Consider the following 8516-nt stretch of genomic DNA (forward strand, 5'->3'; position numbering starts at 1 on the left):
GTTCTGGAAATAGATGGCGGTGATTGTATAACAATGTGTGTGTACTCAACATCACTGAAGTGTTTGCTTAAAAATGGTCAAAATGGTAAATTGTATGGTATGTATATTTTACTACAATCAAATTGGAATCTTAAGTAGCGTATTGGTTTAGGACATACATTTACTGCACTTCTATGTAGAAGGAGAGAAAAAAATATATGAGCAATTGGTATAATCTGATCATAGTAGAAAATGCATTTAGTCTTTCCCTCCTTTTCTGGAAAGACAGCAGTTAAGAGCATGGTGTTTAGAGTCAGAGACCTGGGATTGAACCCAGGCCTTATGCTTTTTAGCTTGTGTGATAGAAAGCGTGTGACATCTATTTATCTACTTTCAGCTCTTGGGTAGGATTAATATTTTAGGTGATGTGCACATGTACTGACAGCTCCTTGACTCCCCACATGGCTGGATAGACAGGTGCCTCTTCTGCAGGCTCAACTCAACAAAACAACATGAGGTGTGATATATTGCCTCTTTCAAATCCCTATCCTGATAACATCTCCCTCAAAGGGTTGTTGTGAGGATTAAGTGGGGAAGGTATCTTGTGTAACTGTAAGCCCTCAATTGGCAGAGGCTATTATTTAAGTTGTGTGCATTCTAACTTGGCTCAAGTATTAAAGTTACTTCTTCATGGCAGGAAGTTAAACCGTCTAGTTCCCATTTTACTCTTTTTTTTTTTTGAGATGGTGTCTCACTCTGTCACCCAAGCTGGATTGCGGTGGCATGATCTTGGCTCACTGCAACCTCCACCCCCCAAGTTCAAGTGATTCTCCTGCCTCAGCCTCCTGAGTAGCTGAGATCACAGGCATGTGCCACCACGCCCAGCTAATTTTTGTATTTTTAGTAGAGATGGAGCTTCACCATGTTGGCCAAGCTGGTCTCAAACTCCTGACCTCTGTCTTGATCTCCTAAAGTGCTGGGATTACAGATATGAGCCACTGTGCCTGGCCCCATTTCACTCTTGATTCTCTCTCTTAACCTCTTTTACTATCACCAAGAAATAATGATTTCTCAATGCTGTTAGTACTTTCCTAATGTTTTGGCTCATATACTTCCTAAAAGAATTGATAATCATGATGAAGCACATCTACGTTTTAAGTTGCCCTCAAAAATGTTTTCTCATAAGTTTAAATAGCTGCAAATGACATAATTTCAAGCTTCTTGAAAATTAATGTCACTTTAAAAGTAAAAACATTTGATCACCCTTAAATGTATCATATGGATTCTAAAAACAATAGGCTTTTGGTACTCATCATTATTATATTAGTTATCTATTACTGTGTAACAAATTGTCCTTAAGCTTCACAGCTGAAAACAACTATTTATTATCTCACAGTTTCTCTGGGGCAGATAAAAGTCTTTCACAAGACTGCAATCAGGGGGTCAGCCAGGACTGCCGGGTGATCTGAAGACTTGACTCGGGGAGGATCTACTCCCAAGCTTCCTCACATAACTGTTGGCAGGATTCAGTTTCTTATCGACCATAGGGCAGAGGGCCTAAGTTTCTTGCTGGCTAATGGCTAGTGACCTCCCTCAGTTCTGTGTCACATGAGGCTCTCCATAGGGTAGTTCATAATATGGCAACTGGCTTTCTTCAGAGCACGGAAAAGAGAAAGAGAGAGCAAAAGAGGAGCGCAACATAGAAATCACAGGGCTTTGGCAACCTAATCTCAGAAGCCTCATCCCATCATTTGCTGTATTGGCTTTATTATAAGCAAGTCTTTAGGTCAAGCCCAGTCTCATGGGGATGAGATTACACAAGGGCATAAATATTATACCTGGGGGCAAGGATCACTGGGGGCCATCTTATAAAGCCCGCTATCCACTACTATCAATTTTTAAAAAACATTCGAACAAGGTCATTTTTAACTGTCAGAAAAATGTGTCGTTTCTTTTCTTCTTGAACTTGTAATTCCATTCTACTATTTTCTTGCAGAATTTGCTCTAGTGTAATATTCATTTATGCTTGAAATCATTTTATTGATCTCTTTATCATATATATCACATTAGAAAATTATGAACATAAACTGACGTTTTAGTTTAACTTAATTTGGAGACAGGGTCTTACTTTGTAACCCAGGCTGGAGTACAGTGGTGCAATCATAGCTCACTGCAGCCTCAACCTCCCAGGCTCAAGTGATCCTCCCACCTCCACCTCCTGAGTAGCTGGAACTACAGGCACCAGCCATCATGCCTGGCAAATTTTTTTATTTTTCACACAGAGAGGGGGGTCTCACTATGTTCCCCAGGCTGGTCTTTAATTCCTGGACTCAGGTGATCCTCCTGCTTTGGCCTCCCAAAATGTTAGGATTACAGGCATGAACCACCGTGCCCAGCCTGAAATTTTAATTTTTAAACAATTTCCTGGGGCCAGGCGTGGTGGCTCATGCCTGTAATCCCAGCACTTTGGGAGGCTGAGGGGGCCGGATCACTCTGGTCAGGAAGTTGAGACCAGCCTGGCCAATTTGGTGAAACCCCACCTCTACTAAAAATATACAAATTAGCTGGGCATGGTGGCGGGCTCCTGTAGTCCAGCTACTTGGGAAGCTGAGACAGGAGAATGGCTTGAACCCGGGATGCGAAGTTTGCAGTGAGCCAAGATCGCGCCATTGCACTCCAGCCTGGGCGACAGAGCAAGACTTTGTCTCAAAAAATAATAATAATAAAAAATAAATTTTCTATAACCATATGGCTGTAAGGATTATATTTTTCTAGACTGAGTTATCATTAATTTGTTTTTATTAGTAGTAGTATGAATAGCATTATTGATTAAAACTACATAAACATTTAATAAAATTTGATAAATATTATTATGAAATACAAAAGTAAAATGCCATTGGAGATATATTGCTTAATGCAACAGGTTTCTTTTCAGTTAGTTCATTCATGCTTTCTTCTGTATAACTTAGAATGAGTGAGGGCCACTAATAAATGAAAATCTAATGTTTATTAATGATGGTTGTTAAGTGCCTTATTTTTGGGAGAATTCACATTATATTCCCATTAAACTAATCCAAACTTAACAGATACATGGGAGGAATAATAAATGAGCAGAGAAATGGTTGCTGAATGAGAGAGTGCCAAAGTAAACACTAATATGGATTTAGAGTATCAAATAAGCTTTTGGAAAAAAAAATAATGAAAATGTTTCCTTTGCAAACCTTTATAAATGTTTATGTAAATATAAAACACTGGCCAGGCATGGTGGCTCAGGCATGTAATACCAGCACTTCAGGAGGCCGAGGTGGGAGGCTCTCTCGAGCCCAGGATTTCAAGAAAACACCAACTTACGTCCTAAAAAGGAAAAAGAATTCTGAAAACCTTTACTCTAGCAGTACAGCAAAGATGTATCTTTAAAGGGCACAAAAGAGAAAATTTGTAATAGGGGAAAACACATTCCAGAGTTTCTCTTTCATAAATTCATAATCACCAGGAAGAATGGAAATGATCAATCATCACAACATGAAGTGCATTGTTTTCAGGGTTCTTCTTTATTGAAACCATGTGCTTTGGTTCAAAGTATGAGCAACTCTGTTCAGCAGAGATACACATACATGTGGAAGTGATGCAGTCAGCAAGATCATAGCAAACTGTAATTTCTGCATTTGGTGATAAATGACCATAAATATTGTGATAAAGATGCCTCAATTCATTGGGGGAAGAAACACGAAATGCTTTTATTTTCCAGTTATTACCACCAACTATTCTTTATCTAATCTTCTTCATGCTGGGTAGCAGGACTACTGGCAAAAACATAGTCTCTCTTATGTGACTACGACCTTGAGTAACCTTGAGTACTGTATCTCAGACAGGTCTCCATCAATTTAGAAAGTTTATTTTGCCAAGGTTAAGGATGTGCCTGTGACACATTCTCAGAAAGTCCTGATGACATGTCCCCAAGGTGGTTGGGGTACAGCTTGGTTTTATACTTTTGAGGGAGACATGAGACATCAATTAAAACATGTAAGATTTACATTGGTTTGGTCCAGAAAGGTGGGACAACTCAGAGAGGGGGTAGCTTCCAGGTCATAGGTAGATTTAAAGATTTTTCTGATTAGTGATTGGTTGAAAAAGTCATTATCAATAGAAAGGAACATCTGGGTTACTAATAAGGGGTTGTGGAGACCAAGGCTTTATCATGCAAATGAAGCCTGGAAATGTTTCCCTGTTTAAAATTTTTATAAAAAATTTATTCAGGATCCAAAGCAGTATGTAAATGTTTCTTACCAGATTTAAAGCGTCTGTTCTATCAGTAATTCCAAAAGGGAGGAGTGTATAATGAGGTGTGTCCAGCTCCCCATTCCCATCATGGCCTGATCTTATTTTCCAGGCTAACTTTGGAATGCCCTTGCCTAGAGGAGGGGTCCATTCAGATGATTGTTGGCAAGGGCTTAGAGTTGTATTTTTGGCTTATAGTATTTACAAAGGATTACTAGTGTCACAAAGGCTGAGGATTCAGGAAAAGCTGATGGGAATAATGCTATGGAATTCATGCAAAAGCAGGTTACAGTAGGTCATTCCTTTCAGACCACAAGGAGTGATTATAAATCTTGGCAGAGGCTATTGAGTCAGTCTGCCCAGCACCCCTTACTCCTCTGGAAGCTAACATCTGCTCCACCTAACCTTCACAACATAGGCCTGTGCTTAGGACTGAGCCTTTCCTAACACCCCTATCTAGATACCATGTTGTCCCAGGACTGCACTGGACCCAACCCACATTAGTCAGAGTTAGTCCCTGGGACTTTTCTAATTATCTTCTACTTTGTTGCTGTTGCTTTTGTTTGAGACACAGTCTTTCTCTGTCACCCAGGCTGGAGTGCAGTGGCACGATTGCAGCTCACTGCAACCTCTGCCTCCCAGGTTCAAGCAATTCTCCTGACTCAGCCTCCTGAGTAGCTGGGATTACAGGCACACGCCACCACAGCCGGCTAATTTTTATATTTTTGATAGAGATGGGTTTTTGCCTTGTTGGCCAGGCTGGTCTCGAACTCCTGACCTCATGTGATCTACCTGCCTTGGCCTCCCAAAGTGCTAGGATTACATGTGTGAGCCACCACGCCTGGCCCTAATTATCTTGTACTTTGATGAGAAGCTAGCCTGAGAGAATACTACAAAAATGATAGTTTTAGGATCACCAGAGTATGTACCTTATAAAAGTGCTGTACTACAGTGGAGGTTGTCCCATCTCGCTTAAATGGACTAAAGTCACCTCTCCAGGAGAGTTGAGATGTATTAAAATCCACCTCCTCATTGTCTAAACCATAGGATTTCAGAAATTGCAAATCAAAATAAGCCTAGACTACAAGGGTAAAGGAATTGGCTACGTTTGAAAGAAAGAATCCCAGTGAATCAGAAGGCAGGAAGTAGATGCTAGATTTTAAATATTCATAAATGTTAAGACTTTGGTTTAGAGTATAAGGTAATCTGTTTTACAGCTAAAAGTTTCTGTTCTTTCCAAAAGGAGCTGGGAGCACTGTGAATCACAAAAACACATTAGAAGCCTCTTGAACTGGAAATGGCATTCAGAGAACTCAGGGCACAAGAATGAGATTCGTATATTCCAAAGATGATGAAACTGAAATTGGGAAACTTTGATTGGTAAAATGCACGATATACAAGGAACTGGAAGTTGAATAGTTCACCTGAAATTATTTTTAATCCAGAAAGGGTAACTATAAATGCATTCATATAAAGCTAGAAGTAGTATAAATTAAACTTTTTAAAACAATGTATTTTGTTCTGAAATTAGCTGTAAGCTGAGAAAAAATGAAAAATAACAGGCTACAAGAGAAGAAGAAAAACTTCAAAAGGACTTCAAAGATAGAAGATAAGCAAGAAACTTCAAAGAAAGAAAGGGAAAAAATGGCAGTTTTAAATCATGTCTAACAGCAAAGTCTCTGGTTTTACCAAGATGGGGATTAAACCAACTACTCCCCACCCTTTTCTAAGTAAAAGAATGATTTATGAATATTAGTTTCTTTTAAAAAAAATTCTAAATTTGGGTATTTTTATATTAAACAATTTTAAATATCTAAAAGGATAACATTCTACAATGAATCAGGGAGATTTAATTTTACCTTATTTTTAAAGGAATATAGTTTTATTATAGATTTTCTCAATAATGATAAGTACAGTTACTAAAGAATATAAAACTGGTAATTGAGGCATCGAATGACTTGTTTTTTCATTTTTATTTGTTTTAAGACAGAGTCTCGCTCTGTTGCCCAGGCTGGAGTACAGTGGTGCCATCTCAGCTCGCTGCAAACTCCATCTCTTGGGCTCAAGCGATCCTCCCACCTCAACCTCCTGAGTCTCTGGGACTACAAGTATGTGCCACTACACCTGGCTAGCATTTTGTATTATTATTATTGTTATTATTGGTAGAGACAGGGTTTTGCCATGTTGCCCAGGCTGGTCTCGAACTCCTGGGCTGAAGTGATCCTCCCACCTTGGCCTCTCAAAGTGTTGAGATTACAAGCATGAGCCACTGCACCTGGCCAAGTATATTTGACTGCATAAATAAATTTGGAATTGTGCACTAAAATTAAATAGTCATATTTATGTAAATATGATTTTTTAAAGAAATGTGTGTGATTTCAAATGGAATTTATTGTGCTGGAAGTGTATAGGCACATGTATATTTTGTGAGTTGGTTTTAGCAAGAGTTAGGAAAGTAGAAAATTTTCTGAATCTATAGACCACTTTGATACTGAGTAAAATTACAGTGTTTAGCATTTGACACTTTTTTTTTTATATGAATGATTATATCAGTCAGGGATACAGAGAGAAAGAGGTTTATATTAAGGTTGGCTCATGGGATTGTGGAGGTTGGCAAGTCTGAAATATGTAGGGTAGGCTAGAAACTCAGTCAGGATTTCTATGTTACAGTCTTGAGTCTTATTCGGGAAACCTCAATCTTTGCTTTAAGGCCTTCAACTGATTAGATGAGGCCCATTTACATTATGGAGGGTAATCCTCCTTATTTAAAGTCAAATGGGCCAGGTGCAGTGGCTCATGCTTATAATCCCAGCACTTTGAGAGGTCGAGGTGGGAGGATCACTTAAGGCCAGGAAGTTGAGACCAGCCTGGGCAACATAGTGAAACCCTTTCTTGATACAGGTTTGGCTCTGTGCCCCCACCCAAATCTCATCCTGAATTGTAATCCAAATTGTAATCCCCATGTGTTGAGGGAGGGACCTGCTGGGAGGTGACTGGATCATGAGGGCAGTTTCCCCATGCTTTTCTCGTGAGAGTGAGTGAGTTCTCAGGAGATCGGATGGTCTTATAAGTGCCAATTTCCCCTGTGCTGTCTTTCTCCTGCTACCGTGGGAAGACGTGCCTTGCTTTCCCTTTACCTTCCATCATGATTGTAAGTCTAATGAGGCCTCCCCAGCAATGTGGAACTGTGAATCAATTAAACTTCTTTCCTTAATCTTTACTCAGACTCAGCTGGGCGCAGTGGTTCATGCCTGTAATCCCAGCACTTTGGAAGGTCAAGGTGGACGGATCACCTGAGATTGGGAGTTCGTAGACCAGCTTGACCAACCTGGAGAAACCTGTCTCTACTAAAAATACAAAATTAGCTGAGCGTGGTGGCACACGCCTGTAATCCCACTAACTCGGGAGGCTGAGGCAGGAGAATCGCTCGAACCTGGGAGGCAGAGGTTGCAGTGAGCTGAGATCACACCAATGCACTCCAGCCTGGGCAACAAGAGCAAAACTCTGTCTCAAATAAAAAATAAAAAATAAATTACTCAGACTCTGGTAGTATCTTTTTTTTTTTTTTTTTTTTTGAGACAGAGTCTTGCTCTGTTGCCCAGGCTGAAGTGCAGTGGCTTAATTTCAGCTCACTGCAACTTCCACCTCCTGGGTTCAAGCAATTCTCCTGTCTCAGCCTCCCAAGTAGCTGGGATTACAGGTGCCCGCCACCACGCCCAGCTAATTTTTGTATTTTTATTTTTATTTTTATTTTTATTTTTATTTTTTTTTGAGACGGAGTCTTGCTCTGCCACCCAGGCTGGAGTGCAGTGGCCGGATCTCAGCTCACTGCAAGCTCCGCCTCTGGGTTTACGCCATTCTCCTGCCTCAGCCTCCCGAGTAGCTGGGACTACAGGCGCCCGCCTCGTCGCCGGCTAGTTTTTTGTATTTTTAAGTAGAGACAGGGTTTCACCGTATTAGCCAGGATGGTCTCGATCTCCTGACCTCGTGATCCGCCCGTCTCGGCCTCCCAAAGTGCTGGGATTACAGGCTTGAGCCACCGCGCCCGGCCGATTTTTGTATTTTTAGTAGAGACGGGGTTTTGCCATGTTGGCCAGGCTGGTCTCGAACTCCTGACCTCAGGTGATCTGCCCACCTCAACCTTCCAAAGTGTTGGGATTACAGGCATGAGCCACTGCGCCCGGCCAACTCTGGTAGTATCTTTATAGCAGAGTGGAAATGGACTAATACATGTCTCTACAAAAAATTTTAAAATTAGC

Source organism: Trachypithecus francoisi, unplaced genomic scaffold, assembly GCF_009764315.1.
Source record: "Trachypithecus francoisi isolate TF-2019V2 unplaced genomic scaffold, Tfra_2.0 Lachesis_group15, whole genome shotgun sequence".
NCBI classification, from domain to species: Eukaryota; Metazoa; Chordata; class Mammalia; order Primates; family Cercopithecidae; genus Trachypithecus; species Trachypithecus francoisi.